General features: G+C 66.3%; 1 protein-coding gene across 4 annotated transcripts in view; it reads right to left on the bottom strand.

Moving 5' to 3' along the window:
• VAV2 (vav guanine nucleotide exchange factor 2) overlaps positions 1–27,049 on the bottom strand; it is a 180,508-nt gene that overhangs the window by 152,922 nt on the left and 537 nt on the right. The window lies entirely within an intron of this gene.

Raw genomic sequence — 27,049 nt, 5'->3', positions numbered from 1 at the left:
TGGGCTCTTGCCGCTCGGTCCACAGCGGGGTCTTGTGGGCGCAGCCTCTCCCCAGGTCAGGGCCGACGGGGAGCTGGGGGGTCCCGGGCCGGCGGCTCGCCAACGTGCGCTGCCAGCCCGAAGCTTCCAGGAAGGGCGACGCCCACAGTTGGTTTTGCTTGATCATTTTGTAAAGGTTTTAAGTTTCACGAATGCTCAGAAATGTCAAAACGGCGCCCAGGAGTATCGCCGTCTCCAATAGCAGAGCTGGCGCTGGCTGGGCCGCGTCCGCGCGGGAAGCTGGTGTCCTCCCAGGCCGCAGCCGGCCGCGGGATCCTGAGCCCAGATCCCGGCCCCACCCCCACCGCAGGGTGCCGGGACCCTTTCTCCCCTCCTGGAGGGCTGAGCACGAGCCCCGCCCCCTGCCCTGCGGCGCTCTCCCTCAGGTTGGTTCAAGGCCGGCTTGCAACTCTGGATGCCATCGACACACGCCCCGGGCGCAAAGCCTGCGGGTACGCTGTTCCCGTGGCCTCGCTGCTGTTCCCGTGGCCTCAATGCTGTTCCCGTTGCCTCAATGCTGTTCCCTCTTCCCAGCCTGCCCACTCCTCCTCCCTCGCTGTGCCCCCCCAGCACGCTCCTTCCTCCTCGATCACGGGTGAGGGGGCCACGTGGTCCCCACCCTCCGTCGGGTGAGGGGAGGCTCGGCTGGCCCCTGCACCCTGAGCCTGGGGACGGGGGCTCTGCGGATGTTTGGGAACAGGACGTGGCCCTGTCGGGTCTGTGAGCACAGCCCGCCCCACGGCCTCCCTGGAGAAAGGAGGGGGCCGGGGGCCCAAGTCCATAGAAGGGCAGGACGTGGGGACACCTGCTCAGCCCCTGGCATCACCTGCCGATGGCGGGGGGATCTCGAGCCCCTGGCAAGAGCCAGGGACCTGGAAACTCCAGGCTCAGGGCTCCCCTCTAACTGCCGGTCGGTCCGTCTGTCTGTCCATAGCCCTGGGGCTACAAGAGACCGGTCAGGGAGGCGGGCGCTCTCGAGCTCAAGGCGGCTGCGGGGTCATCCTGACATTAAACCACCTCCTCCTCGACCCTGCAGGGGAAAGGGGCCGAGACCTCGAGCCCGGGGGGCCCTCGTCGGCCCGGTGGCCAGGAGTGAGCAGGACACGCGCCAGGCCCACCCTGCGTTGCGGCGAGGGACCCGCGCCTGAAGGGAGGGCCGCGCAAGCTCCTCCAGCACCCGGGCAGAGCGGCTCTCCACGGAGGGGCTGCCCGAGCCGGGGGAGAGACCCCCAAGGTCAGGGCCAGACCAGAGCTGGCAGGAACCTGCTTTTCTAACATTTCTCCATGTAACCATCTTCCCAATCCGGCTGCAAGACGCCCGAGGCTGGAAGCCCCCTCCCCGCCGCCCGGCTCCCGCAGGCAGGCACGGCGCGGGGAGATCAGCCCGCCGCTGCCAGCCGCCAGCACGCCTTCCGCCTCCGCTGCCCCCGTGCCTCGGCCACTTCATTTTCCCCGTCTCTTCTCCCTTCCGGGAAGCAGCCTCTGAGGTCCAAGCGCCCCCACGCCCCTCCAAGCCCCCCTTCTCTGATGCAATCTGGGCAATATGATTCCAGACGAACCGAACAGAATGCTCCGGCTTACTCTTAATTTCCCCACTGCCCGGGGAGAGGAAGGCCGAGCGCAGCCTTAATGGCCAGAACGCGCCGGCTTATCGGCCTCTCGTCTCGATAAATGGGCCTTGCGATTGTGCCTTCCTGCTGAGCTGGAAATATTGGAGGAAAAACAGCACTGCGGTGCCGGGGAGCCCGCAAGACCGGAGGGCAAAGCCAAGCATTCGCCGACGTTCCGGGAACCGACGCAAACAGCTCTTTGCCACAGAGGTGGCAGGGGTGGGAGCTGGCGTCTTCTCTGCTGCGGGTTCCAAGAGAGCCACGCTTACAGGAACGGCCCCATTATGAAGGAATAGGGGGCAAGAGTTAGCGTTTAGGGGAACCGGAGAGGTGCCCCAAGAAAGGCGGCTTTGAGCAACCTTTGGCTCCAGAAGAAATCTCCTGCTCCTGCCACTACCACCTGCGGCTTGGGGCAGATGCACCTGCTGGGTTCCCGCCCCCAGGCCCCAGCTCTTCTGGGGATGCCCCAGAGGCCCCCACCTCCGGGAGCAGGTAGCCACCCACTGGGCAGGCCTCAGGGCTCCGACCCAGTCCAGAGGAGCTGGGCTCGAATCCCTGGACACCTGGGCCCCCTCTCCAGCCTCAGGTGAGCCTCGGCTGCTTCACCTGCCAGGTGGGGTTTGCAGGGACGCCCACAGCAGCTGCCGCCAGGGCTGGGTCCGCCCTCGTGCCGGGGACAGTGGACGGGTCGACTCCGCGAGGAGCAGGGGAGCCCCGCGGCAGAGGCGCCCCCCCTTTCACAGGAGGGGGCAGCGCGGCCTGAAGAGGTCCAGTCGCCCGCCAAGGGCAGGGCCCGACCGGAGCCACGGGAAGCTGTGCGCATCGGGGCCCTGAAGCCGCGAGCGTGCCTTCCTTGGGAACACGGTCTTCGCAGATGTGGTGACGTGAAGGTTCTCGAGACGCGCCCACCCCGGATTACGCCGGCGAACCCCAAGTCCAACAATGGGGGAGGGGGCGCCAGAAGACACAGGGAGAGACGCCGAGTGACGCGGCCACCAGCCAAGGGATGCCAGAGCCACGAGGGGCTGGAGGAGGCGGAGAGGAACCCCCCCAGGGCCCCCCGAGGGGACGCAGCCCGCCGACCCCCGAGTCGGGGCCCTCTGGCGCAGCGGGAGCTCGCCCTCCTGGGACAGGAAGCCCCCGTCTGCAGGCTCTGTCACGGCGGCTGCGGGGCGCTGACACGCCAAGGTCGCCAGCCGGTAGGAGGCGGCCCTGTGCCCTCCGCGCCGCGCCCCGCGACTCGACGCAGCAGGCACGGGAGCGGCCGAAACCCGGGCAGCACTCGTTGAATGAAGCCACGGGCGACGAGGCGGCCACTGCCCGAAGCAAGGGTCACGGCGTGGCCCGGGGGACAGCGTGGAGAAGGGGGGGACACGGGGTGCAGCCTCCTGTACACTGCGTGGGAAGCCCCTCAGCTCGCCCTCCACCCCCACGCTCACGGGAGACCAGCCCCGGGTGCTGACACCAAGTACGGCTCATCAACCCACGCAAAAGGCAGCGACCACCAAGCACGGCCGCCCGAGGTCACGGGCGGGGAGGCGCAGAGCAGCTGCCACACGTGGCCCCTCCACGCACCCACACGGCACCTCCAAGGTCCATCAGCATCAACACCGAGCGACGTGGCACCCTTCTCGGACAAGCCACCAAGGCCGCCGAAACCCCCCTCCCCCATGCCCCCACGCTGGGGGAAGGGGCCCTGCTGCCACGAGGAGCGTCAGCCCTCCTCCAGGGAGGCTTCCTGGGTTGCCCTCTCGCGCTCGCCACCCCCCTGCTGGCCAGGACACCGCAGGGGGAAAGATGTCCAGGTAGCCGAGGAAGCCTGAGATGCTCAGACCGAGGGGGAAAGTCCTGTAGCCCCTGCGGGACCCACAAGGAAAGAGAATCAGGGTGGGGACGACAGGCGAGGGCTGGTGTGTATCTGACCGCCTGCACTTGCTGCGTGTCCTTGCCCAAGTTGCCTGGCCTCTCTGAACTCCGACGCTGCCATCTGTAAAAGTGACGATATGAGCACGTGCGTTTGGCACATGGCCGTGCGAGGCTCATGCCTCGTGGGTGTCAACGAGCAGGATGTTTGCAGCGGCCAGTACACGTGAGCCACCACGGCGCCTGCCTTCTGTCTTCCATGCCACTAGGCAGGACAGCAGCTCTGGGCAGGGGGAAGGGGATGCGCTGCATCCGCCACGGTGGACGGCCCTGTGACCCTTTGTCTCCTTCTTGGAAGGAAGGGGTCAAGTCCAAGGTCACAGGGCCCAGGCCCAAGGTCATGCGGCCAGCTGGAGCTCAGGCTGGGGCTGCCTCTCGCCCCCGGGCGCCCAGGCGTCCCCGTGACAGGCGGCAGGCCGGTTCCCCGGGCGGTGATTCGCTAGACGGGCAGGAGGTGGGAACCTTCCGCTGCACCCCCAAATCCTCAGCCACAGGCGCGCGTGGGGCAGGAGGTGGGCTCCCTTCCCTGTGCCCCCAAATGCCCCGAGCAGCGCCCAGCCTGGGCCTTCAGTCTCAATCGAACGGCCCCCGCGATCGGCCTGCCCGCACAGGCACGTCCACCACGAAGGCCCGTCTTTGTTCCCAGCGACCCGGACGGCCCTCGAGGAAATGACGCCGAGTGACAAAAGCCAGTCTCCAAAGGTCAAGGGATTCCACGCACGTGGCACAGAGAAGTAGCAGTCGCAGAGATGGCGGCCAGGGGTGTGCGACGGGGGAGGGGGGGGACGCGGCCGCGGGGGCGGCTCGAGGGGGTCTTGTGACCGTGCAGCTGGGGACCCGTGGGGGCCGCACAAGGCGGCACGTGCTGTGAGTGCCCACGCACGTGCACACACGCCACCGCGTGTAAAGCCAGTGAACTCTGAACAAGCCTGTGGCGGGCACCGCGGTCGACCCCAGGCGACGCTGCGCTGTCGAGACCGAGGACTTCCCGGTGGAGGGGACACGGCCTTCCAGAACGACTCGTGCAACTCCCCGGGCACCCGTAGCTACTCCGCAGCAAGGAACCTGCCTAAAAGCTAGCAGCCCCTCTGGAGGCTAAGAGCCGGCGGGAAGGGCGGCCGGTGCCCCGAGTGGAGGAGAGCAGAGCGGGTACAGGAGTGTGCAGTGCTTACGTACGTGTGCAAGTGTGAGTGTGCCCACAGGTGAGTGTGCGCGCCGCGGTCAAAAAGCCTAGGCAAAATACGTCTGCAGGCGGACAAGGACCGCCAGCCACTTCGAAACTCACCAAACAGCTGGAGGGTGACGTGGACACACATGGTTTTTTTCGGTTTTTTATTTTATTTTTTAATTACCTTTTTTTGAAGTCAATAGATCATACCAAATGCTACATTAAAAAACGAGGTTCCCACATACTCCACTCCCAACACCCCACCCATCATTTTTTTAGTTGTATTTTTTTGAAGATACATACATTATGAAAAAAATGTTACACTAAAAAATATAAGAGGTTGCCCTGTACCCCACACCCCGCCTCCACTCCTCCCACATCAACATCCTCTTTCACCATCGCGGCACATTCACTGCACGTGGTGAGTACACCTGAGCGCGGCTGCACCACGTGGAGTGGTTTACATTGTAGTTCACACTCTCCCCCAGCCCATTCAGGGGGCTGTGGCAGGATATAGAAGGTCCAGCCTCTGTGCCTGCACTATCACTCAGGACAACTCCAAGTCCCAAAAGTGCCCCCCATCACCTCTCCTCTGGCCTCTCCCTGCCCTCGGCAGCTCCCGTGGCCACCGTCTCCCCATCAGTGCTGCAGTCCCTTCCGTCACTATCACGACAGTTCCACAGGGGCGGTGCTTAAAGGCGCTTCCCTCTCATCCCGCGGCTGTTTGTGTACGAGCGTCGAAGGCGGACTTAGGGGATGGACAGGGCAGGCAGGGCTGCCTCCCCCACCACCACGGGCCCCCCGAGCCTGGAGGCACAGGGCCCCGGGCCGGGACAGAGACGCGGGCGAGGCCAGTGCTGGGCCCCCGCCTGACACAGCCTGCGGGGGAGGCCTGCGTCCTCTCCCGGCTCCCGGGCGCCTTCAGCCCCGCGGACACAGGGCCCACTTAGAGCCGCCGCGCCTCCTCCTCCAGCCCGTGTCCAGGGGCTCCCACCCGCCTCCCCTCCTCCCTGCTGGAGCCCCTCCCTCCAGCGTCAAGGTCACCCTTCTCTAAGGGCCTAACAGGTCCTGGGGTGAGCCGGGGACAAAGCAGTTGTGCCCGTCCTCCAAGGAGCAGCGGCACGTGGGGCCGACCCGACCCCCTACCAGCTCCAGCCGTGCCCCTGCCACCCCCTCGCCCCCCCATACCCTCACCCCTGCCATCTCCTTGCTCCCCCACCCTACCCTCACCGCCATCTTCTCACCCCCCACCATCCCCTCAACCCCCATCTCCTCACCCCCCCACCATCCTGCCATCCCCTCACTGCACCCCAGCTCCTCACTCCCCATCTCCTCACCCCTCAAGCATACCCTCATCCCTGCCACCCCCTCAGCCCCCTGCCATGCCCTCACCCCCATCTCCTCACCGTCCCTCTTTCCCCTGGCCCCCCATCCCCTTGCCCTCCATCGTCTCACCCCCCCAACCCCGTGGTGGCCCGGGCCTGCCTGGGGGGTGGGAGCTGCAGGACCCCGGCCTTTCTCGGGGGCTTTTCTGTTTTCCGAGCCGGCGTCACTTTCATCATTTCTTGAAAAGGCATCTCCACGAGGGGCGGGGCGGCACCGTTCCCATCCACTTATTTCAAAAGCAAAACCCCGCCGTGGGGCCGCAGGTTTCGGAGGCAGCTGCCTTCTTGGGCGGCCAGAGGACCGTGAAGTCAGAGGCTGCACTTTCTGGAAATTCCAGTCTGCACCAGGCCAGGCCGCGGGGTGGGGGGTGGGAAGTGGGGGGAAGGGGGGAGGGGGGGAGGGGGGCGCACCAGCCAACAGCTGGCCCCGGGCGGCCTCCCCTGCCCACCCCAGCCACGGGGCAGGAATGTTCCCAGCTGCCCCCACCCCTGCAGGGGAGCCCCAGCTGCTCCCAGCAGGAAGCCGCGCCCCCCCCTCCCCCGCAGCCTTGCCGAGCCAGTTCCTGCCCGGCCCCACCGGCTCCAGGTGCACTGAGAGGCCAGCTCACCTGCCCGCTGCCGCCTGGAGCCCCCGGGCGCCGGCAGCCTCCGCCCTGGGAGAACCACCGCCAGGTCACCAGTGGGGGACCTACCAGCGGCCGGCTGATTGGAACGGAGGGAGACGCGCTGGGGACACCACGACACGGGGTAGACTTTCACTGTCTTTTCCCCCAACACAGAAATAACTGACCACCCCCTAGATAATGCCAGGGGCAGGACAGTTAAACTTATTTAGGCTCCCTCCCCCCAAAAACACCGTTTACAATTTGGGGGCCATGTCTGGTCCAGTCTATTGACTCTGCCTGTTTCTTCTTTTACCAAGTTGCCAGCTGGGGACAACACACATGATCGAGTGCCGCCCTTTCCTCGCCGGTGGCATCGGCCGTCTCCCAGCTCGGGGCCCACCCGGCAGCGCGGCCCGTGCCGTGCTCCTCAGCCGCTGCCCTCCGCGGCCCATGCTTGTCTCCACGGTTTTATTATGATTCGTACGACAGAGAGCACCTTGGTCCCGAAAGATGGGCCCTGACCGAGGGTCTCTCCTTGGAGGCGGGTCACAGTACTGGGCCAGGGGCTCGGCCCTCCCACCAAGAGGTGCGTGGTGATGGGGGGCAGGGTGGCACCAGGCCGGGGCCAGGACCCCGTGGTCATCCCAGCGGGCGGAGCCACAGGCACGAAGCGGGAGGAGCCCGCGGTCCCGGACACAGGGTGTGCCGCCCACCCAGCCGGCGGGGGTCTGCACTGTGGCCGCGTCAGGAAGGCAACGCCTTCTCGGGCCACACTCGGTGACCCTCGCGGCCGGCAGCGCCGTCCTCGTGCACAGTCCAGAGCCCCCTGGCCATGCAGAAGCGGCGGGGTCCACGAGGAGCTCGGGGAGGGCCGGCGTTCCAGGGCCCCGCGCGGCCTCTCCACGCATGCAGCCGCTCGCCCCTTCCCACGCCCACCGGCCCTGCTCGGCGCCGGGCACAGCCGCCCCTGAGGAAGGGGCACCTACGGGCCCCTGCTGGGGCTGGGAGTGTCACCCCGCCCCACCCTGCCCTGGTGCTATTTCAGGAGCAGGAGGTGGGGCCGGCCGAGGGAAGTGAGAGGGCGCTGGAGCGACGCGGAGGTGCTGAGAAACCCAGCACAGCGCGCCTGCCGCAGACCACCGCCGCGGCCCGGGGAGGGTGCCCGGGCCGGGCCCACGTCCCACCAGGCACCTGAAACCCGAGGACAGGAAACGCGGGGCGGAGATGCAAACGGCAACCGGAGGGCCCCAGGGAGCCCTTCCCACGCTGCTGCTGGCCTCAACACCCAGGCCGGACCGCGGCTGGCCGGCCCTTGTGACCCAGGCTGGGTCCCCATTACCCAGGCTAAACTGGGGCTGCTGGGTCCCCATTACCCAGGCTGGACCACGGTTGATGGGCCTTAGTACCCAGGCTGGACCACGGCTGGACCGGCACACACGCAAATATCCCCGTGGCCGCAGAGGCAGCCCGGCCCCTTCACCCAGTGCCTTTGGCGGCACAATCCAGGGAGCCCGGCCGGAGACGCAGCTACGGCCCTTCCCTCCAGACCCCCGGCCTCTCCAGCCGGCCCACGCCCGGCCTCTGCCCGCGCCTGGGGCAGCTGAAAGGCCGCCTCCTCCCGGACACCGTGGCTGGCGCCCGCCCGCTGGGACCCCGCCGGCACCCCCTCCTCGCGCACGCCCTCTCCAGCCCGGCTATCTGGCAGGGTCTTTCCTCTCACTCGCCAGCCCCGCGCCCCCCAGGCACACCCCAGACCTCCTGGCCTCCGGGCGCTCATCTCTGGGGCATTGGCCTTGCCCGCTCCCTCCACCTGCTCCCGGCTCCACAGGAAGGAACCGGAAGACGGAGAGGCTCGAGAGCACCAGGCCGGGGGTCAGGGCGGAGGGTGTCAACGCCGCGGAGCGAGAAGAGAGCCAGCCCAAGCGACTCGCAACCACGAGCACGGCCCAGAAGGCTCCGGCGGGGGTTTCACAGCTCACCGCGCAGCTTCTAAGGCACGAGGGGTGAAGGCCCACTGCGCGCCGGCCCTGACCCGAGCTCCGCAAGGCCCCACCAAGGGGCAGAGACCAAGGACAGGGTGGGCCGCTCGGCCGACGCCCAGGGACCCCCTCACCCCACAGGGCTCGCCCCGAGCACCTGCTGAAGGGGCCGCAATTCCCCCCCCGCCACACGGGAGAAAACCGCTCCCCGAAACCCTGCTCCCCAAGATCGTGTCTCCACTGAAGAGCCCCTCCAAAGTTTTCCCGAGCCTGGAAATCGAGGATGACCCTGACGGAGGAAACGGGCAGCAAAGAGCACTCTCCTCCCTCCTAACCAAGGAGGCAGCTTACACCCTGGGTCACAGGCCCAGGAGATGGGTAGCAAAGGAGGTGACCCAGGGGCCCCGAAGCCCCGGCACGGCGGGCTCTCCTGCGGCAAAGCTGACCGAAGCCCCCGACCGTGCCAGGCCCAGGAGAGCAAGGCAGCTCCGCGAGAACGGGTGTCGGCAGCGTGCTGGCAGCCAAGAGCGGGGTAGCTGCGCAGGGCGCACTCGAGCTGGCCTGGGAGTAGCTCATGAGGACAGTGGAGGCCCGGAGACGGGCACCCCGGGTTGGCCCCCAACGCTGCTTGGCCGACGCACACGCCAGCCGGGCTGGTAAGCAGAGCGCGCCTGCCCCTCGTTGCCCTGGGAGGCCGCGCTGAGTGATCTGAGCCCGGCCACGTCCAGCGCGGCCACACGCTGGGCCACTGCAGCTGGCACCGAGGCCACCTTTGTTTCTTGCACCAAACAGTTTTCTTGAGGAGGAAACGTCACTTCTGGCCAACTGGACCTCAAAGCCCTTTGATCTTGGAGGCATGTGTCTGGTAAGAACCAGGCCCCCCTCTTAGGCCCAGGCTCCCAGGACCCAGGGTAGGCGTCTGGAGCAGTCGGTGGGGGCTGTGGGCTCAGGCCGGGGCCAGGGGCAGTGTGTGTGCACCCCGTCCAGGTCAGGCAGGTGACCCCAGGATCTGTGGCTGCGGCCCCCGCACGAGCTGGACCCCCGCTCCACCGTGGCCCGCTCTGGAGGGCCAAGGCAGCTGAGCCAAGCGCGGCGACGTGGCCGCTGGCTCCCAAGGAGCGCGGGCCCTGCGGTCGGTCTTCTTTCCCACTTCCAATCCGTGCCCCCCACCACGGCACGCTGGGAGGCCCTCTGTGCCAGCGCACACTCACTCTTGGAGAAGAGAAACAGGGACAAAATCCAAAGCCGAGTCGCTGGGGAGCAGCCGGGACTGCAGGCCACCAGCCAGCAGCCTGAGGAGCGGGGCAGGGGTGACGGCCAGAGCCGCGCCCCTCGCTCCACACGCCCACTCCCAGGCTGAGCGGAAGCCGCCAGGAGCCCCACCCCAAAAAAGCCCCCACGCTCACCCCACGCCCCTTCATTCCTCTAGTTTCCATGCTCTGCAGACACACCCCCGTAGCGGTTTGATAAGGTTATGAATTCCAAGAACAGATACTGATTATGTTTGTAAAGTGGTCTGTACCTGGGTGTGATTAAGTTATGATTAGGGCTTCAATTGGGCCACGTCATTAGGGCATTGAGTCCCTGCCCCTTGGTGGGTGGGGACTCACAGATAAAGGCATGGCAAAGGACAGAGTGGAGGGCTTTTGATGTTGGAGTTTTGACTTGGAGTTTGATGCTGAAGCCTTAAGCTGGAGCCCCAGGAAGTCAGCTCACAGAGGAAAGCAAGCCCCAGGAAGAGAGGAACCCAGGAAGCCTGAACCCTCGCAGACGTCAGCAGCCGTCTTGCTCCAACACGAAAAACAGACTTTTGTGGGGAAGTAACTTATGCTTACGGCCTGGTATCTGTAAGCTCCTATCCCAAATAAATACCCTTTATAAAAACCAACCCATTTCTGGTATTTTGCATCAGCCCCCCTTTGGCTGACTACTACAGCCTCCGAGGGGTCCTCAGCCACCACTGTCCCCTCCGGGACAGTGTCGTGGAGGGGAGCCTGGGCTAGGATACGGGAAGTCAGGCCAGCCGCGGGGTGGGGGCGGGAGGGGACTGCGGGCCCAGCCCCACCTGCGCCACGTCTGACCCTTCCTGCCAGCCTGGAACGCACAGCAGGGCCCCGGGAGAGGGTGCAGGCGCTGCTCTCAGCAGCTCCCCGCCCCCCGGGCACCACCGCACCGGCCCCTGCGGGCAGCCCCCATCGCCCCGCCCGGCCCCGCAGGCCTGGCCCCCCAGGCTTCCCCCCCATCTCCTCTACGAGCAGGGTCCGGAGACATCCCGCACCACCCTGCCAGGGGCCGGCCCTCACCTCTGGGCCGTGCTCGGCAACGTTTCAACCATAATCCTACGGGCGTGGGGTGGGCGCTACCGGGTCAGTTCCATGAAGAGCTTTCTAGACCTCGCTGTTGGCTTTTTTTCTTCCAGGTTTGTTCCAAACTTTGAATTTTTTTTCAGTAAATGGCGCTCTTCAGCTTCAATCGGACATCAAAGGTCCAACCACCGACCGGGTTTTCCTGCGCGACAAGACCCCTTCCTGCCCCCGGGGGTTTCCTTCGTGGCTATTTCCATGAAGGCTAATTTTACCAAAGCAAAGCCTGCAGGGCTCAGCTTCCAGCGGACTGGAATTTAACCAACAGCGAGCGGGATCCGCAGTCCTACCACGGCCGCTTCTGCTTCCACTGATGCTTCTACCAGCGGGAACAGGCTGCGCGGTCTGAAGGCCGACGGCACCTGGGCTCTTGGCGCCAAGGCCGGTGGAGGAGGCAGAGCCGCCATCGGGCTGGCGGCAGCGCTGGGCCCTCGCCCGACGCAGGACACCTGCGCCCCCAGCATTCCCACCTGCGCGGCCCCTTCCCCTGGCGAGCCTCCTGGGGCCCAGCCAAAGGGGGCTCAGGGCAAAGCGCAGCCCTGCGGGTCCTTCCTTGAGTCAGTCGAGGATCCACTGTTGGGGCAGCAGGAGAGCCGCCAGGACGCTGGAGGGCCACGCGGGCAGGGGTCCCCCAAGGGACAGAGACAAGGTAGCCCCCTCCCCACGCCCGGGCGCACCGAGGGGCCTCGAAGCCGTGTGCCCGGCCACCAGGGGCCGCAGCTTCGGACACGGCTGCGCAGCATCCGCAGAGCTCGGGGCGGGGCGGCAGGGCGTGTCGGGGGAGGCTGCCCCCCCCCCCGCAGGGGTAAACGCCAACGGGACTTCTGAGGAGGGCCGCGGCGTCCTGTCTCGGGGGCTGCTCGGGAAAACACCGGCGCCTCGGGACCCCAGGGAGCCCCCGGACGCGCAGAGGCGCCCGCTCCGCCTGGGAAGGCGCCGTGGGCACGGCATGGGGCCGCGTCTCGGCCACGGCAAACGGCCGCCAGGCTCCAAGCCCCTCCCCGCTCCCGACGCCCTGCATCGGGGAAAAGTGCGCCTCTTGGACTGACGGAAAAGCAACGGGGAGTCGATTCTTGACGGGTGCTGGGTCTGTCTCCAGGGTGACGGAAAAGTTTTGGTGACGATGGTGGGGATGGTAGCACACTGTGCCGACCAGAATGAACCCCACTGCATTATACGCCTGCATGTGGTTCAGAGGGCAATTTCAGGTAGGAGAATAAAAAAATTTTCTAATTAAAAAAAAAAACAAAAACCATACGATGATAGAACATGGTGAGCCCTGGTGGGCACCACGGGGCACACTTAGCAGCACAATTAGAACAGGTTCTCTCCTCCACTGTGACCAGCGAGGTGGTAAAAAGGGAGGCTGGGATGCGGGAACTTTGTATTTTCTGCACGATCTTTCTGTAAACCTACAACTTCTCTAACTAAAAAGAAAAACTTACATGGAGTGAAATTGGGAAGAGGCATAGAAAAGAGAAAAGCAGGTTCCTAAAAAGTACATACAGCACGACCCCACTACCATAAAGAAAGCAAAGTGCGTACAATTAAATGTTAAACAGTTTCTCTCTAGGTGTAACGAGACAAGTACGCTTTGAAAAGGACAGAGAGAGCGCGCGCACATCTATGCTTTATGCAGTGTATTTGTAATCTGACCTATTAAACACATTTTGAGGGGAGCAGATGTAGCTCAGTGGTTGAGAACCTGCTTCCCATGTATGAGGCCTGGGTTCGATCCCAGGTACCTCCTAAACAAAAAAATACCTTTTGAAAGGTTAAAATACACAAAACCCACAGAAAGGCAAGAGCGACTCAAAGACTTCTTGTCTCAAAGGTCTGGAACTTTGTGTGCTCTGAGGAGGGGGCACGTGCTCAGGGAAGTCCGGGGACCCCCCCAGGGCCTCGACCCATGCGGTCATCCTGGGAGTCCAGATGAAGCTGTGTCCCTGAGCAGGGCGAGCCACCCTGGCCCATGCACGGCGCCACCGTCCCCTTACCCTCTCACAGCAGTGCCAGAGCAGAGGGGGCTGGGGTGGGAGAGGAGATGCTCCCTCGGTCCCCCTCCCCAGAAAGACTCCCCGAGGAAAGTGCCGGAGAAGGGTATACCACGACCCTGCCAGGTGGGCTCGCAGGTAACGTGGCCAGACCAGAGACCCCGCACGGCTGGCTCCACGGGCTCGCGCTCGGCATGTCCGCCCAGAGCCGCGGCACACGCTGCTCACCAGAAAACCTACGAGGCTGGCAGGTGACCCCCCACGGCACCTGGCGCGTGGCCGCTTCCCGGTTAGAGCGTCACCAGATCAAGAGCAGTAAAGGATTCCAAAACCATCCATCTAAGGCAATGCCCATTTCCAGAAAAAAAGCCACTTAAAAATAACACACGCTCTCTGGGGTTTCGAGACACCTCGGCAGGGGTTTCGGCAAACGGCGCCTTGTTTCCTGGAGAAGAGCTTCACCTGCTGGGCCCAGCTTCCCCGGAGAGTTCGACTCTGCCGTCCGCCCGGGCCTCAGGGGGACAAATGCCGGCACCCGCTGGTAACCATTTGGTAGATTATGCTCTTCTGAAGGCAAAACCGTTAGCGGAGAGAAGAATCTGGAATCACGTGGCGTGCTCCCAGAAGGGGCTTCTCGGCCAGGGACCAGGCAAGGCTCGAGGCTGCCAGGCCAGGTCGCCCCAGGGCCGGGGCAGCCTCAAGCCGGGGGGGGTTCACCCCCCACCTGGCATCCAGCCCCCCCAGAAACCAGCGAGCTGAGACAGCCCCGACCCGACCGGCGGCAGGTCCTGGAAGCTGGAGAGCGGCGCTTTGACCCCCGAGGACGCCCCAGGGCGGGCTCCACCACGCGCCCCGGCCCGAGGGAGCCGGCCAGGCGCCCTCCCCGTCACCCCGTCCATCGACCCCACGCCCCACCCGTGCGCCAGCCCTGCCGTGCCCAGCTCGGGCCGGCGGCTTTCCTGGCTGGCACCAGGCCCGCCCCGGCGCCGGGCCCCAGGCCTGCCCCGCACTGCAGCCCCGGGAGCCTCCACACCGGGTCTGAGCGCGGATTCCCCTCCAGCCCCGCCCGTGGCCCCCCGGCGCCCCCCGCCACAAGGCCACTCTGACCGCCCCCCGCCCCGCCCCTTCCAGGTGCGGCAGAGTTCCCAGCCCCACCCCTACACATGCCAGGTGGTCGGTACCTCCCCATTTAGCCCCCCTCCCCCGCCCACTGGGCCCCCCGGGGTGCTGGCCCTTCTCCACCCTCCCACCGAAGCCTTCCAGGGGAGACCCGCTCTCGCCGCTGCCCTCGCCCCGAGGCCCAATCGCTCAGAGGCAGTAGGAGCTTCGCGACCCCCGCCTGGACGGTCTGGACCACCTGTGAGACTCACAAGAAAAGCTGGTGAAACCCAGGAGGACGGCCTGGAGGAGGCGAGAGGCCGGGCAGGCTCTAAAGGCAGAGCGTGATTGCAGCAGGAAGGTGAGAAGTAAGGTCTCCAAGACCGGGAGCGGCAGGGACCCAGCGGCTCCCTCCTCTCGACCCCTAGGGAGTCCAATGACAAGGAAGGGGGCATCGCCCAGAACCCAGAGCCCACCTGCGCCCCACGGACCAGGCGCCCCCCCACAGCGCTCCACGGCGCCTCGGATAAGCATCACTGCCCGCCTGACAGTGCCTTTCACGGGGAAGGGCCCTCTACGAGGGGGAGCCAGCACCCACGCCCGGCCGAGGGGAGCCTGGAACCGGCCCTGAGGCCGCATCTCCACGGCAGCCCGTTTCACAGACCGGCCCCTGCCGGGGGAGCGGGAGGGGAGCCGAGTGTCCACGGGGCGTGGGGGGCGCGGGCGGCCAGTCTCAGCTCAGACGCGGGCAGCTCGGCCCGAGCCCCGGGCTGCCCCAGTCCCCAACCCCCTCCGCCGGCCTCGGGGCCCACCGCCGGCCTCAGCTCAGCCCCAGCCAGGAAGCTGCCCCAGGGCCACGAGGGATGAGGGGCTTCAGCCCCCCCACCTGCCCCCCCAGGTACGGGCCTCGAGCCCCCTGTCCTGGCGGCAAACCCTGACCCCTCACCCGTGCGCCTCCGCCTCCAGCTCCGGCTTCCAGCCTGCACCGCCCTGGCTAACAGATGTTCCGTTTAAGCAGCTAAATTAGCACAAAATACACCCGAAGAGATGAGACATGACAGCCCAGCTTCCCCCAAGGTCTGCTCACACGAGGAGGGAGTGGCGTGTGAAAATTCTATCTTCTCTTTTACTAAGGAAATGTGTTCCCGCACACGCGAGTTGAGAAAGAGAAGAGCACTCGTCAGCGCACGCGTCGTGACCGGGGCGCTGGCGCGACGTCCACCCCAGCACCCGGGAGTCTGTCTAGGCCCCGAGGGACGGGAGGCTGCGCACAAGGGCACGTGGGACCGTGGGTGCCAGCGCCGCTCCCTGGGAACCTGAGGCCAGGGCCCTGCCCGCTCTGCAACTCGGTTTCCCCAGCTTTTACGCAGGGTCATTATGACGCTCCCGCCCCGGGCTATCAGGGGACAGAGCGGCCCTGCCCCGAAAGCTGTTTGCCGGGAGCTCGGCCACAGCCGGCCCCTCTGGTCTGGACCATTCTCGGCCTCACCAAGCAGCTCTGAGAGCCGCCGGGGTGGGTCCAGGGTGACCGCGACCCCGTCGTACCCAGGAAGAGCCAAGGGGACCGAGCACCCTCGAATCACCCCTGCCCTGCAGGAGAAGCCGTCCCAGTGGGCGCCACGGCCCACCCATGCCAGGAGCCCAGGGGCCAGGCCTGCTCCTCCCCGGGCGCCCAGATGACCAAGCAGAGCCAAGGCCGTGCCGGGCGAGACGTGAGCTGGACGCCGTGGCCTCCTGCCAGGGCTGACCGTTTCCCACACTGCATAAGACAGCCGGCAGCGGCGGCCCCCGGCGGGAGGGCCAGGGCAGGCGGGGCTGGCCGAGCACAGCCACGGGTCCCAGCTGCCGCCAGAGCCGCCCGTACACCTGGAGCCCCGAGTGAGCAAGGGCCGGTCAGCCAGGGCTTCCCGCCGGCAGGCGGACGGCCACAGCCAGCCCCAGGGCCCTCTGCGGCCTCAAAGGCCAGGAACGGACAGAAGCAGCGGGGGCGCCCCTGGCCTGAGGTCCCACGCCCACCAGGGCCTCCTGAGCCCACGCGCATGCTGGCCCCTCGAGCGGTCGAGGAGCACGGCTGCGCCGCCCGCTGCGGGGTCAGGCCGGCCGGAGAGGCCCTTGGGAAGCTGCCGCCGCCGGGGGACGGGGCTGCCAGGCTGGCTTCACTGGCTCTGCCCCTTCCAGGACGAGGGCCCCTCCTGCTAACGAGGCGTCAGGGAGCGCGCTGCCCACCGGGCCAGCTGACCCTCCGGTAATAGCCCCCGTAGCACCGACGCCCACACCGGCCCCCTGAAGCCCGGGGAGGGGCGGGAAGGCCGCGCGAACACGACGCCGTTCGCTGGCTAGGCGAGCAGACCCCTCCAAGAACGCGGCGGGAGCCTCTGCTCGCCGGCGCCCAGGGCGGGTGCGGGAGGAGACCCCCAAGGAGGCGCAGAAGGCGGCGGGATGACCGGAACGGGCCTCACAGCACTCACGCTCGCATATCGCACACACACACGCACGGATACACACAAGCACACGCGTGCACATACGCCAAGTGGCTGCCGGGTATGGCAGCACACACGCATTCCCGCACACCTGCACGCACGCCCACGCACGCACATACACGGGGTGGCCACCCCACGTGTCGTCACACGCAGCACGGAGAGGCTCAGCTTCCCGGGAGGCCCCGGGCCGATGCGCTCAGGGACGGGAAGAAACGCGGGCACCTCGCGGCCCCCGGGCACCTCGGCGGCTCTGAAACCAAAAGCGAAACACGGGACCGACCAGCAGGAGCCTCCGCGGCCTGAAGTGCAGGCTGGCTCGGAGGGCGCAAGGGCTGGGTCTGTTCACGACGTTTCAAAAACCCCGACACGAGCGCCACCAAATCTGACGCACGAGGCCCACGGCGCAGCCCCGCGGGGAGCACCCGCTGCTGGGCCCCCTCCCTCCGCCGCCCCCGTGCACGGTGGCCGTCAGCTCCCGCCTGCAGAACCCAGGCCCCGCTGCGACAGGACGCTGACCTGAGGGCCGCAGGGCGCGGGGCTCAGCGGCTGGCGCCGAGTCCCTGAGCAGGCGCTCATGCAGGCCGAGCGGGGGGCTCGTCGGGCTGAGGGGGAGGAAGGGGTCTTGCAGGGCTGAGCGGGGGGCTCACAAGGGTGAGCAGGGGAGGGGCTTACTGGGCTGAGTGGGGGGAGGGGCTCACTGGGCTGAGGAGGGAGGGGGCTCGCCAGGCTGAGTGGGGGCTCACTGGGCTGAGGAGGGAGGGGGCTCACTGGGCTGAATGGGGGGAGGGGGCTCACTGGGCTGAGTGGGGGAGGAGGCTTGCCATGCTTAGTGGGGGGCTCGCCAGGCTGAGTGGGGGGAGGGGCTCACTGGGCTGAGTTGGGGGGGGCTTGCCAGGCTTAGTGGGGGGCTCGCCGGGCTGAGCGGGGGGCTCGCGGGGCTGAGGGGGAGGGGGTCTGCTGGGCTGAGCGGGGCCGCGGCGGCTCCCATGCCCAGCTGTAGAGCAGGCTGGTGGAGCGGGGGCGCCCACGCCGGGCCCCAGGAGGCCTTCGCGGTGTGTCCAGCAGCGCACAGGACGCGGGCACTCGCAGGCCGAGGCCAGGGCCACTGGCTCAAAGAGCTCAGCCCCCAGGGGAGGGCACCCAGGAGGGGAGGGCCACAGCCCGCTCTGGGGGCCGCCCACCCAGCAAGGACCAGCCCGGCCCTGTACCGGGAGCCTGAGGCCCCACCCCTGCCCCATCCTCCCCAGAGTCCCCGCGGGGCCTGCGCAGCCCCCAGCTGCCTCAGCCCCCAGCCCGAGGGGGTGCAGCCAGGCCTGGGAGCCGGGGCCATGCTCATCCGGCCCCTGCACCCAGGGAGGAAGGGGGGGTTCTCGGGGGGGGCCCCAGCCAGAGAGGGCGGAGCCTGGGGGGGCCAGAGGCCGCTGGGAAGGAGCGGATGCCACGCGGCCAGCCGGAACTCGGACAGAGGATGTGGACAGGGCGGGGGGACACACGGACGCAGGGCTTCCTTGCAGCAGGACAAAGGCAGGGGCCTGCCCTGCCCCCAGCCCAGGCCCAGCGGGGAACTGCCCGAGCCCTGCCCGCGCGGGTGCGGCCCACTGCTGGGCCTCGGGCACGTGGACCCCCAGCAGGCGCGGCCTGAGCTGCGCTTGAGCCTGCTTCACCCAGTTCCCCGCCCCCCCAGCGGAAAAATCATCAGGGGAGGGCAGGGCGGGGGGATGGGGACTCCCGCGGGGCCTGGCCGGGGGGCTCCCTGCCCCTCCCCGGGGAAGCCCGCCGGCCACCCTCCCTGCACGCAGGCCTGGGCGGCCCCCGGCCCCTGCCCACGTCCCCTCTCTACAGCAGCCCCTGGGCCGAGGGGGCCTTTTCTCTTCACTCGCCGTCTAGTGTCTGCCCACCAGAAGGTCAGCAAGGCAAGGACAGGCTTTCTGTGCACCTGCCCAAGGCCGACGCCAGGGCTCGGCAGAGGGGGGCGCAGTCAATGGCAGGGGGATCCCCACGCCCCACTGGGGCAGGCCCAGGGGGCAGGCCAGAGGCGGACGGAGCTGGGGCCGGCACTGGACTCCACTCCCCACCTGCCCAGGCACCCGAGGACCCGCTTCGCTGGCGGGGAGAGAAGTGAGGGGAACGGGGCCCCCGTGGCCCACAGGCCTGTGCTGGGGGGTGGGAGGCGTCTGCCCCAACCAGCTGAGTGACCTCAGAGAGGGCCCCCACCTGCCCCTCCCCAGCCAGTGCAGAGCCGCCCCGGCCAGGTGGGCCCCAAGGCCCCGGGGAGGGGCGGCGCTGCGGGCAGAGGCCCCCAGGTGCAAACCCCCCAGGCCAGGAAGGCAGGTGGAACAGGGTCTTGCGCTTTCGCCAGCTTCGCAGCCCACCCCGGCTGGGGGGAGGGTCCCGCACCCTGCTTCCTCCCAGAGGCTGGGGCCCTCCAATCCGAACTCCACGGAGCCCGATCGCACACCCCGTCACCCTGCGCCCGGCCGGCTGTGCTGTGTGGCCACTGCCTCCGGAACCTTCCATCACTCCACCTCTCTGAGGCTCAGTCTGTAGCAGGGCGGCTGGGGGAGGGGCAGAGGAAACACGGCGCCCATGCTCCGAGCTGGCCCAGGGGGGGCTCAGGGGGGCAGAGGGAGCTCCAGACGCCCCGATGCCCCAAGCAGCACGTGTGGCAGGTGGACGGGGCAGAGCGGGGCCCCCAGAGCCTCTGCCTGGACCAGTCCCCACTCCGTCCTTCACCTAGACTGCAGCCCCACTGCCCTGCACAGCCCAGGAGCTCTTGGGGGACCCTCCCAGCGGGCATCAGGGGGGCTGGCAGGCTCTGCGTTACCCCCATGTCCTGGCATAACCTAGACCCCCTTTTGCACCGCGGGCTCCCCCGGGACCGCCCCAGAGGCCTGAACTGGGCTCGTCCAGGAAAAGCAGGGCGTGGAATCTGCCCGCCCAGAGCAGCCTCCTCCTGCAGGCATAACAGCGCCGGCCCCGGTGCGAGGGCCACCTACCTCACCCGGCCCCCAGCCCTCCCCAGTGGGGGCGCAGGGCCTGCCGCCCGCCACCCCGGGCCCTGCCGGCCACCACCCCGGGCTTCGCGGAGCCCGCCCTGGCAGCACCACCCTTCCCTTCATCACCCAGCGGAGAGCTGCTGAGGCCGGGGGCCAGAGGCCGGGCGTGGCGGGTGGGGGTGGCAGGTCCGCCAGGCGGCCACTGTCCTCTCTTCTAGGGGAGGGAACAGAGAGTCCGCGGGAGAAGAGGCGTGAGCAGGGCCAGGGGCTCGAGGGGTTCCTGCACCACCGCCAGGCCGGGCCGTCCGCCCCGTGCACTACGCACTCCGGAGTAACCACTGACGGCAGGTGCCGAGGGCACGGGATAACCACTGACGGCAGGTGCCGAGGGCACGAGGGTGAGGCCGGCAGCCTCCGTGTCATCTCTACAACGGGGTGGGCACAGAGACCCTCCCGGAGCCAGGCGGGCTGGTCAGAGCACTCAGCGCTTCCTGGGGCCCCGGAGCCCTTACCCTCCCAGAGCACTTCCTGCCTGGAGTGCCTCGTGCCCAGGGCCTTCCTCCAAACGGATACATAACTGCAGCCTGTGATGCGCTGGGAGCCGGGAGGTGGGGGAGGGAAGGAGGTCAGGCAGGCCTCTAAGCAGAGGGGCGGCGGGGAGCCAGGCCGAGGGGACGGCAGGGCAAGGCCCCGAGGTGGGCACCCAGTGCGGCCGGAGCACGGGAAGGGGCGGCAGCCCGGGGCGGGGCAGGACCCCAAAGCCGAGCCCTGGGGATCACGCTGGCTGCTGAGGGAGGGTGCCGGCAGGGACAGCGGACGCAGACGGCAGCAAGGGACCAGGGAGCGGCCCTGCCTGGGGCTCGGCAGACTGCAGCGCATGCCGGGGTCCAAGTGGCCCACGCCTGGTTCCCGGTGGCCCACGCCTGGTTCCAAGCGGCCCACGCCTGGTTCCAAGCGGCCCACCCTCTGGCTCTGAGTTGGCCCACTGCTTGGTTCCGTGCCTCCCATGAGCTAAGAAAGGTTTTTACATTTTAAATGGTTGGGAAGGAAAAAAAATTTTTTAAGTATTTCACAGCTCGTGAAAATTCTATGCAATTCAAATTTCAATCATCGCGAGTAGAAGGTGGCTGGCACGCGGCCACGCCCACTCGCCTCCGTGGCCTCCGTGGCCTCTCCAGCTGCTTCCACACGCCAGGGGCGGAGGGGACGGCGGCTGTGAGGCTGGCTGGCCGCAGAGTCTGGACTACTTCCTACCTGGTCCTTTGCAGAAGTTTGCTGACCTCTGCTCTGGGACAGGGACGGCGGTGGGACCAGGGCAGGGGGGAGAGAAGACAGGCTCAGGGACAGTCCGAGGCAGGACGTCGCGGCTAGAAGGTCCCTGCCAGGGCACCTGCGCTCAGCCAGGCCCCCACGCCAGCCCAGCACTGCTCTGGCCCCCCGACCCCCCAGCATCAAGGCCACGGTCTGCAGGCGTGGCCTGGCCAAAAGGGACAGAAGGAGTGGACCAGGGACCGACGTGTTCCCACGGGTCCCTTCAAAAAGGAGCATCACGTCACCGCCCACCCGGCTGGGGCCAGCCCAGAGAGGGCCCAGGTGAGGCTGCCCGTCGGGGCCAGGCCGGCGGAGGGGGCGGCCCCGCAAGGCGTCCCCTTGCCAGGCCTGGGGGGCACCAGGCAAGAGACGGTGGGGTGTCGCTGCCCACGGCGCGTCCATCCCACGGGGTGGAATCCCAGCCCAGCAAGCGCCGGGTTTCGGGACACGCTGCACAAACAACTCACTTCATGCCAAAGCCACATGACGCGCTCCCTGCGACAGGGCGGGGCTGCTCGTGGGTTTTTCCTGCTGATCCCAGACCCGAGCCTCGGAATCCTGCTGTGTGGCACTCCAAGGGACACCCGCGGTCAGTGCCGCAGGGGGGGCGCCCGGACCACCCCGGCCTGCCGGCGCTCGGCCGCCCCAGCCTGTGCTCCCTCTGCATGTCCCCGACGGGGCGCCCCCAACACGGCCAGGTGCAAGTGCTAATACTGTGGGTCTATCTGGTCCCCTCAAGGGGCTTTTCACACATCCTTCCTCCTCCCGCTCTGCTTAGAAAACATCAAACACCACAGACCCCTGTGCCCGCTCACCCGTCGTGCGTGTGCACCTGTGCCCACTCACACTCACACGTCGTGTGTGTGCACCTGTGCCCGCTCACACGTCGTGTGTGTGCACCTGTGCCCGCTCACCCGTCGTATGTGTGCACCTGTGCCCGCTCACACTCACCCGTCGTGTGTGTGCACCTGTGCCCGCTCACCTGGCGTGCGTGTGCACCTGTGCCCGCTCACCCGTCGTGCGTGTGCACCTCTGGCTGCTCACCCGTCGTGCGTGTGCACCTGTGCCCGCTCACCCGGCGTGCGTGTGCACCTGTGGCCGCTCACCCGTCGTGAGTGTGCACCTGTGCCCGCTCACCCGGCGTGTGTGTGCACCTGTGCCCGCTCACACGTCGTGTGTGTGCAACTGTGCCCACTCACCCGTCGTGTGTGCACCTGTGCCCGCTCACCCGTCGTGTGTGTGCACCTGTGCCCGCTCACCCGTCGTGTGTGTGCATCTGTGCGTGCACCTGTGCCCACTCACACGTCGTGTGTGTGCACCTGTGCCTTACACATAGAAAGAGGAGGATTTCTTCATCCCCCAAGATTGAATTTTCATTCTCTTGGGGGGCGATACTGCCCCCATTGAGTGACGGAAACTATTTTTAAAATTTATTTCGCCTGTTCTTTTTTGCTCTCCTAAGATGACTACCAGAAGTTTCAAAAGACATAGGTGGCTCATATTACGTTTCTATTTAACCACATTGCTAAAGATAGAAAATAAACACAAAGGTAAGTGTCTGCCCACAAAACCCACCCGCACAGACATCCGTGGCCGTAGGTGTAAACACGCACACACTCATCCATATATACACATACACGGGCATCAGTCCCCGAGGCCTGGCCACTGCGAGGGCTGGAAGCAGGGACGGCCCAGAGCAGTGGGCACAGCCAGCGCCCGGGCCTTGGCTTCTAAGTACCCCTGTCCACTACCAGCACTCCCTGGAGAAATGGCGGTTCTAGAGCAGGGGTAGGGCGAACACAAGAGGTGCCTGCAGCACCCTGTGGTGCCAGAAAGCCAAGCAGGCTCAAAGAATATGAACACACATCGAAAGGCAGAGGCCAGCTGCAAGTGTGCCTGCCGGCCACACCTGAGACAATGTGAGCATGAAAACAATGAAAGTAACAGGTTATAACCGATGGGATAAAAGTGGACTTGGCTCAACTGAGAGGGTGTCCACCTACTATATGGAGGGTCCAGGGTTCGATCCCCAGGGCCTCCTGACCCGTGTGGTGAGCTGGCCCATGCGCAGTGCTGCCGTGCTCAAGGAGTGCCATGCCATGCAGGGGTTCCCCCATGTAGGGGTGCCCCACACACAAGGGATGCGCCCTGCAAAGGAGAGCCACCCCGCGTGAAAAAAAAAAAAACACAGCCCGCCCAGGAGTGGCTCTGCACACACACAGAGTTGATGCAGCAAGATGATGCAACAAAAAAGAAATGCAGTTTCCCAGTGCTGCAGGATAATGCAAGTGGCCGCAGAAGAACACAGCGAAGGGGCACAGAGAGCAGACGGTCGGGGGGAAGGGGAGAGAAATAAACAAAATTTAAAGTCTTTAAAAAAAGAGAGAGAAAATCATAATCCTAAACTGATGGAAGAGACAGGAAGGAAGGGGAGAAAGCTGGGGAGGGAGGGAGAAAAGGGAGAAGGGAAAGAAACAGTTACATTGTCTCAAAGCACCTTTGTTTCAAGAAAGGGGAACAGAGTAACCTCACAGCAGAGAGGTCTGGCAAACATCACTGTAATCATTAAGCTACCAGAGGCCGCAGCTCCAGCGACGGGACAACTGAAATCACGCGCCACCCGGCAGGCAGCAGGAAGGAGGCAGCATGGCCGCTTCCCGCTTCCCCCGGGGACGCCCGACCCGAGCCCAGTCCCGGGGAGGCCCGGACGAACCCGAGGCGGGGGCATTCTGCAAAATAACGGACCTGGAGCCTTCACAAGTCCCAAGGTCACCAAAGGTCAAGGGAAGGCTGAGGAACTGTCCCAGATGGAAGCAGGGTAGAGAGACACAAAAGGCAGCCCGCGACCCGAGTTGGCCCCTTCCGCGGCAACAGGTGCTTATTGGGACAACTGACAACACTCAACAGAGGAACACGTCGCTGTCACTTTCTGGATTTGCAGGGAAACACCGAAAAATACTCAGGAGGTGACAAGCTTCTCTCCAAAGGTTCCAGATAAAGGGATCTGTAGAGAACTTACAACTTTTGTGGAAGTCTGAGATTTTTACAAAAAAAAAAAATTTTTTTCCAAAAAAGGAAGAAAAGAAAGGATTCTTCATTTCCTTTGCCCAGCCTTCCTCTCTGACCCCAGAAAGCCCGGCGTGGCCCAGCTCGGCCGGCGGAGCACGGGCCTCCGGCTTCCACGGGCTCTTCGGCTGCTGGCCGCTTCCTCCACCAACAGGCATCTCAGCACCTGCTGCGGGTGCAGCGCTGCAGCCGTGCGGCGCCGCCAGGGCAGGCACAGGGCAGGCTCGGGGGTCATTTCTTGAAGGGAGAGAGGAGGGATAAAGTTCTTGAGGGGTGAACGAAAGGGCGTGGGCTCGGCAGGGCCCGAGCTGAACAAGCCGGGGCCCCTGCCTCTCCCAGGGGCTCGGGGTCTTTGGAAGTAGACCACCGGACACGGCTGCTGGCACCTTTGGTCCCGAGAAGCAAGGGTCTGGCCGGGAAGCGACACATCCACGGGGACAAAGGGCGAAAAGCCAAGCACAACGGGAGTTGATGGGGAGAGTGTGAAATCAGAGGTGGCTTCCTGGAGGAGGGTGCCCTGAACAACCTCCTACAGGAAGACCCAGTTGAAAAGGAGGGGAAGGGTCTTCCAGCAAGGAAGCACCAGGGCAAGGCGGATACCACTCACGGCCAGCCTGAGCTGTCGGACAGCAGGCAGGGACCAGGAGTTGAGGCTGGCGGTGGGCAGGGGGCCAGCCCCCGCCTTCTCCGTGCCGGGCGTCTCTGCGGGCAGGCTTTCCAACCTGCTCGGGGGAGACCAGGCCGGGCCGCGCTGGACACACAGAGGCCCCACGGGCCCCGCCTTCGGGTCCAAAGCGCAGCCCAAATGCCAGGGCCGACTGTCGGGGGACAAATCAGGAGCTGTCCCCGACGCTGCTCCAGATCCTCGTTCTCATTAGGACGATGAGCAGATCGTGGCCGTACCTAATTAGTTTAATTAAACCCAAGATGGCTTCCAGGCATTTGTGGATTAAAAAAAAAAAATTAAGTGCATTCTGCCAGCATCAGAAAGACCCAGCCAAGGGGACGAGTTGGTGCTCTCTACAAACACCAACTAGGATCCAGCTATGTACACAGTCGGTGCTCAATAAGTGCACGTTTTCATTAGGTTCCTTCAAGGCCAATAGCCCAGCAGAAAGCAATTCAATGTAGGAAGGATGCCCCCAAAGCTCTCTGTCCTCTGAAAACAGGACGCTGGTTTCTGGACAGAGGGACCACACGGGAAGCCCTCAAGCTGGACGGGGGTCAGTCCCACCACGTCAGTAGGAGATGGGAAGACGAGACGGGGGTGTGTGCCCGCAGAGGCGTCCTGCCAACTCCCCTACAGAGCACCCACAGAACACTGGGGCACCTGCCCATTCCGTCCCGTGAAAGCCCCCGCCCGGCTCCCTGCCTCCCGCCCCGAAAGCCCCCGAGTGCGTGGGGCACCGTCAGAGAGCAGCGGGCGAGCTAGGGTGTCCCGGGAGCCGAGCTCATCCAGACAGCCCAGGGCGAGGAGAGGCCTAAGTTCATGTTTAGTTTTGCCACATCCTCTCTGCGTGACCCGGGGCAAGTTCCCCGACCTCTCAGAGCTTAGCTGCCACTCCCTCCCCAGGATATGCCTGGCACACTTGGGTCAGAAGGGGCACCCGCCACTGTCCTTGTCATCAAATGCCCGGGGTGAATCTGGCTGGTAAGGGCAGCCACCCGGGAGCCCTGCACCCTCAGGGCTCTCAGACCCAACTCCACGCAGGCTCACGGAGCCGTCCTGGGCCGCCCACGGGCACACAAGGGTCCATGCGGCCAGCCCACCCTGGCAGACCCCAGAGGGGCCGGTCCAGCCATAAAAGGTGGCCCAGGGCGGCGTCCAGATGGTGAGCCTCAACTCCCGCTGCAGCATCACTGCCCGCCCCCCCGGCAAGGGGCTCCGGGACCCGCAGAGAGCCTGGGGCACCCACGGCCAGCACAGGGCAGGGAGGAACCCCTGCCACGGCCAGCGTTACCCCCATCCTGCCCCAACCACAGCCGAGAAGGGGCAGCTCCGGGGCCGGGCGACTCTGCCCAGCCCGCGGCCCCGGGCCCTGTGCCCCGGCCTGCCCACCAGGCGGCCGGAAACAACGCCCAGGACAAGCCGTGAGAGGCGGGTGCCCGGCAGGCCAGCTCGCCTCCTGCCAGCGGCGGCCCGTCCTCCCCACGGACGGGACAGCTTTGAGATGGGAGAGCGCTTCCCAGCCCGAGTGGCCGCGCGCACAGCTCAGAGGACGGGGCGGGGAAAGCAGCCTGCCCCGGGCACACCTGGTGGCCAGGTGAGTTATCACCTGCAAAGGAGCACACGGAGGGCGCCGGCCTCACAGTCCAAGGGGGGGCAGCCCCCTCCCCCTCAAGGCCGGCCCCCACACAGCTCCTGCCGTGACCACCAGGAAGGGGCAGCGGCTGCACGGCGCACCCTGGGACTGCGCTGAGTGGTGACTCACCCCGTCTCCCCATCCTGGGCCCCCGTTTTCCAGGGCCACCCTCGGGAACGGCCGTGGTCCACTCGGAGAAGCCAAGCGCCCCGCAATTAGTTTAATTAAACCCAAGATGGGGCTCCTGGGCCGGCCGGGACCCCGGGAGCCTGGACCGGACCCTCATGCCTCCCGGGGGCGCTTTGCGTCGCGTGCGGGGGAGGGCCCGCGACCCCCCGACCGCGCCACGGGGCGGCGTTCTGTTGAAGTCTCGGCCAAGTTCCCTCGAAGGGGCCAACGCCAGACGCACGGACATTTTCCTGCCGGCCCGGCGGCCACACGCGCGCCTCCGCCGCGACAAAGGCCACCCAGCCGAGCCCGACGGGGCTGGGGGACAGGGTGCGGGGCCGGCAGGAGGGGGCGAGGAGGCGCGGGCGGGAGGGGGCGCCGGGTCCCGAGGGCAGTCGCTCCCCGCGGCCTTCGGCTGCGCCCCGAGGACCCCAGCTCGGGCTCGGCGCGTGGCCGGGGTGCGGGAGGGACGCCGCGGGGAGTCCAGGCCCGAGTTCGGGCGCTCCCGGGCCGGGGAGACTTTGGGTAACTTGGCGGCCCCGGGGCGCGCGCCCCCTCCCG

Source organism: Dasypus novemcinctus, chromosome 8 (genome assembly GCF_030445035.2).
Source record: "Dasypus novemcinctus isolate mDasNov1 chromosome 8, mDasNov1.1.hap2, whole genome shotgun sequence".
NCBI classification, from domain to species: domain Eukaryota; kingdom Metazoa; phylum Chordata; class Mammalia; order Cingulata; family Dasypodidae; genus Dasypus; species Dasypus novemcinctus.
The sequence above is the reverse complement of the archived record's forward strand: the minus strand, read 5'-3'. Positions and strand labels throughout refer to the sequence as shown.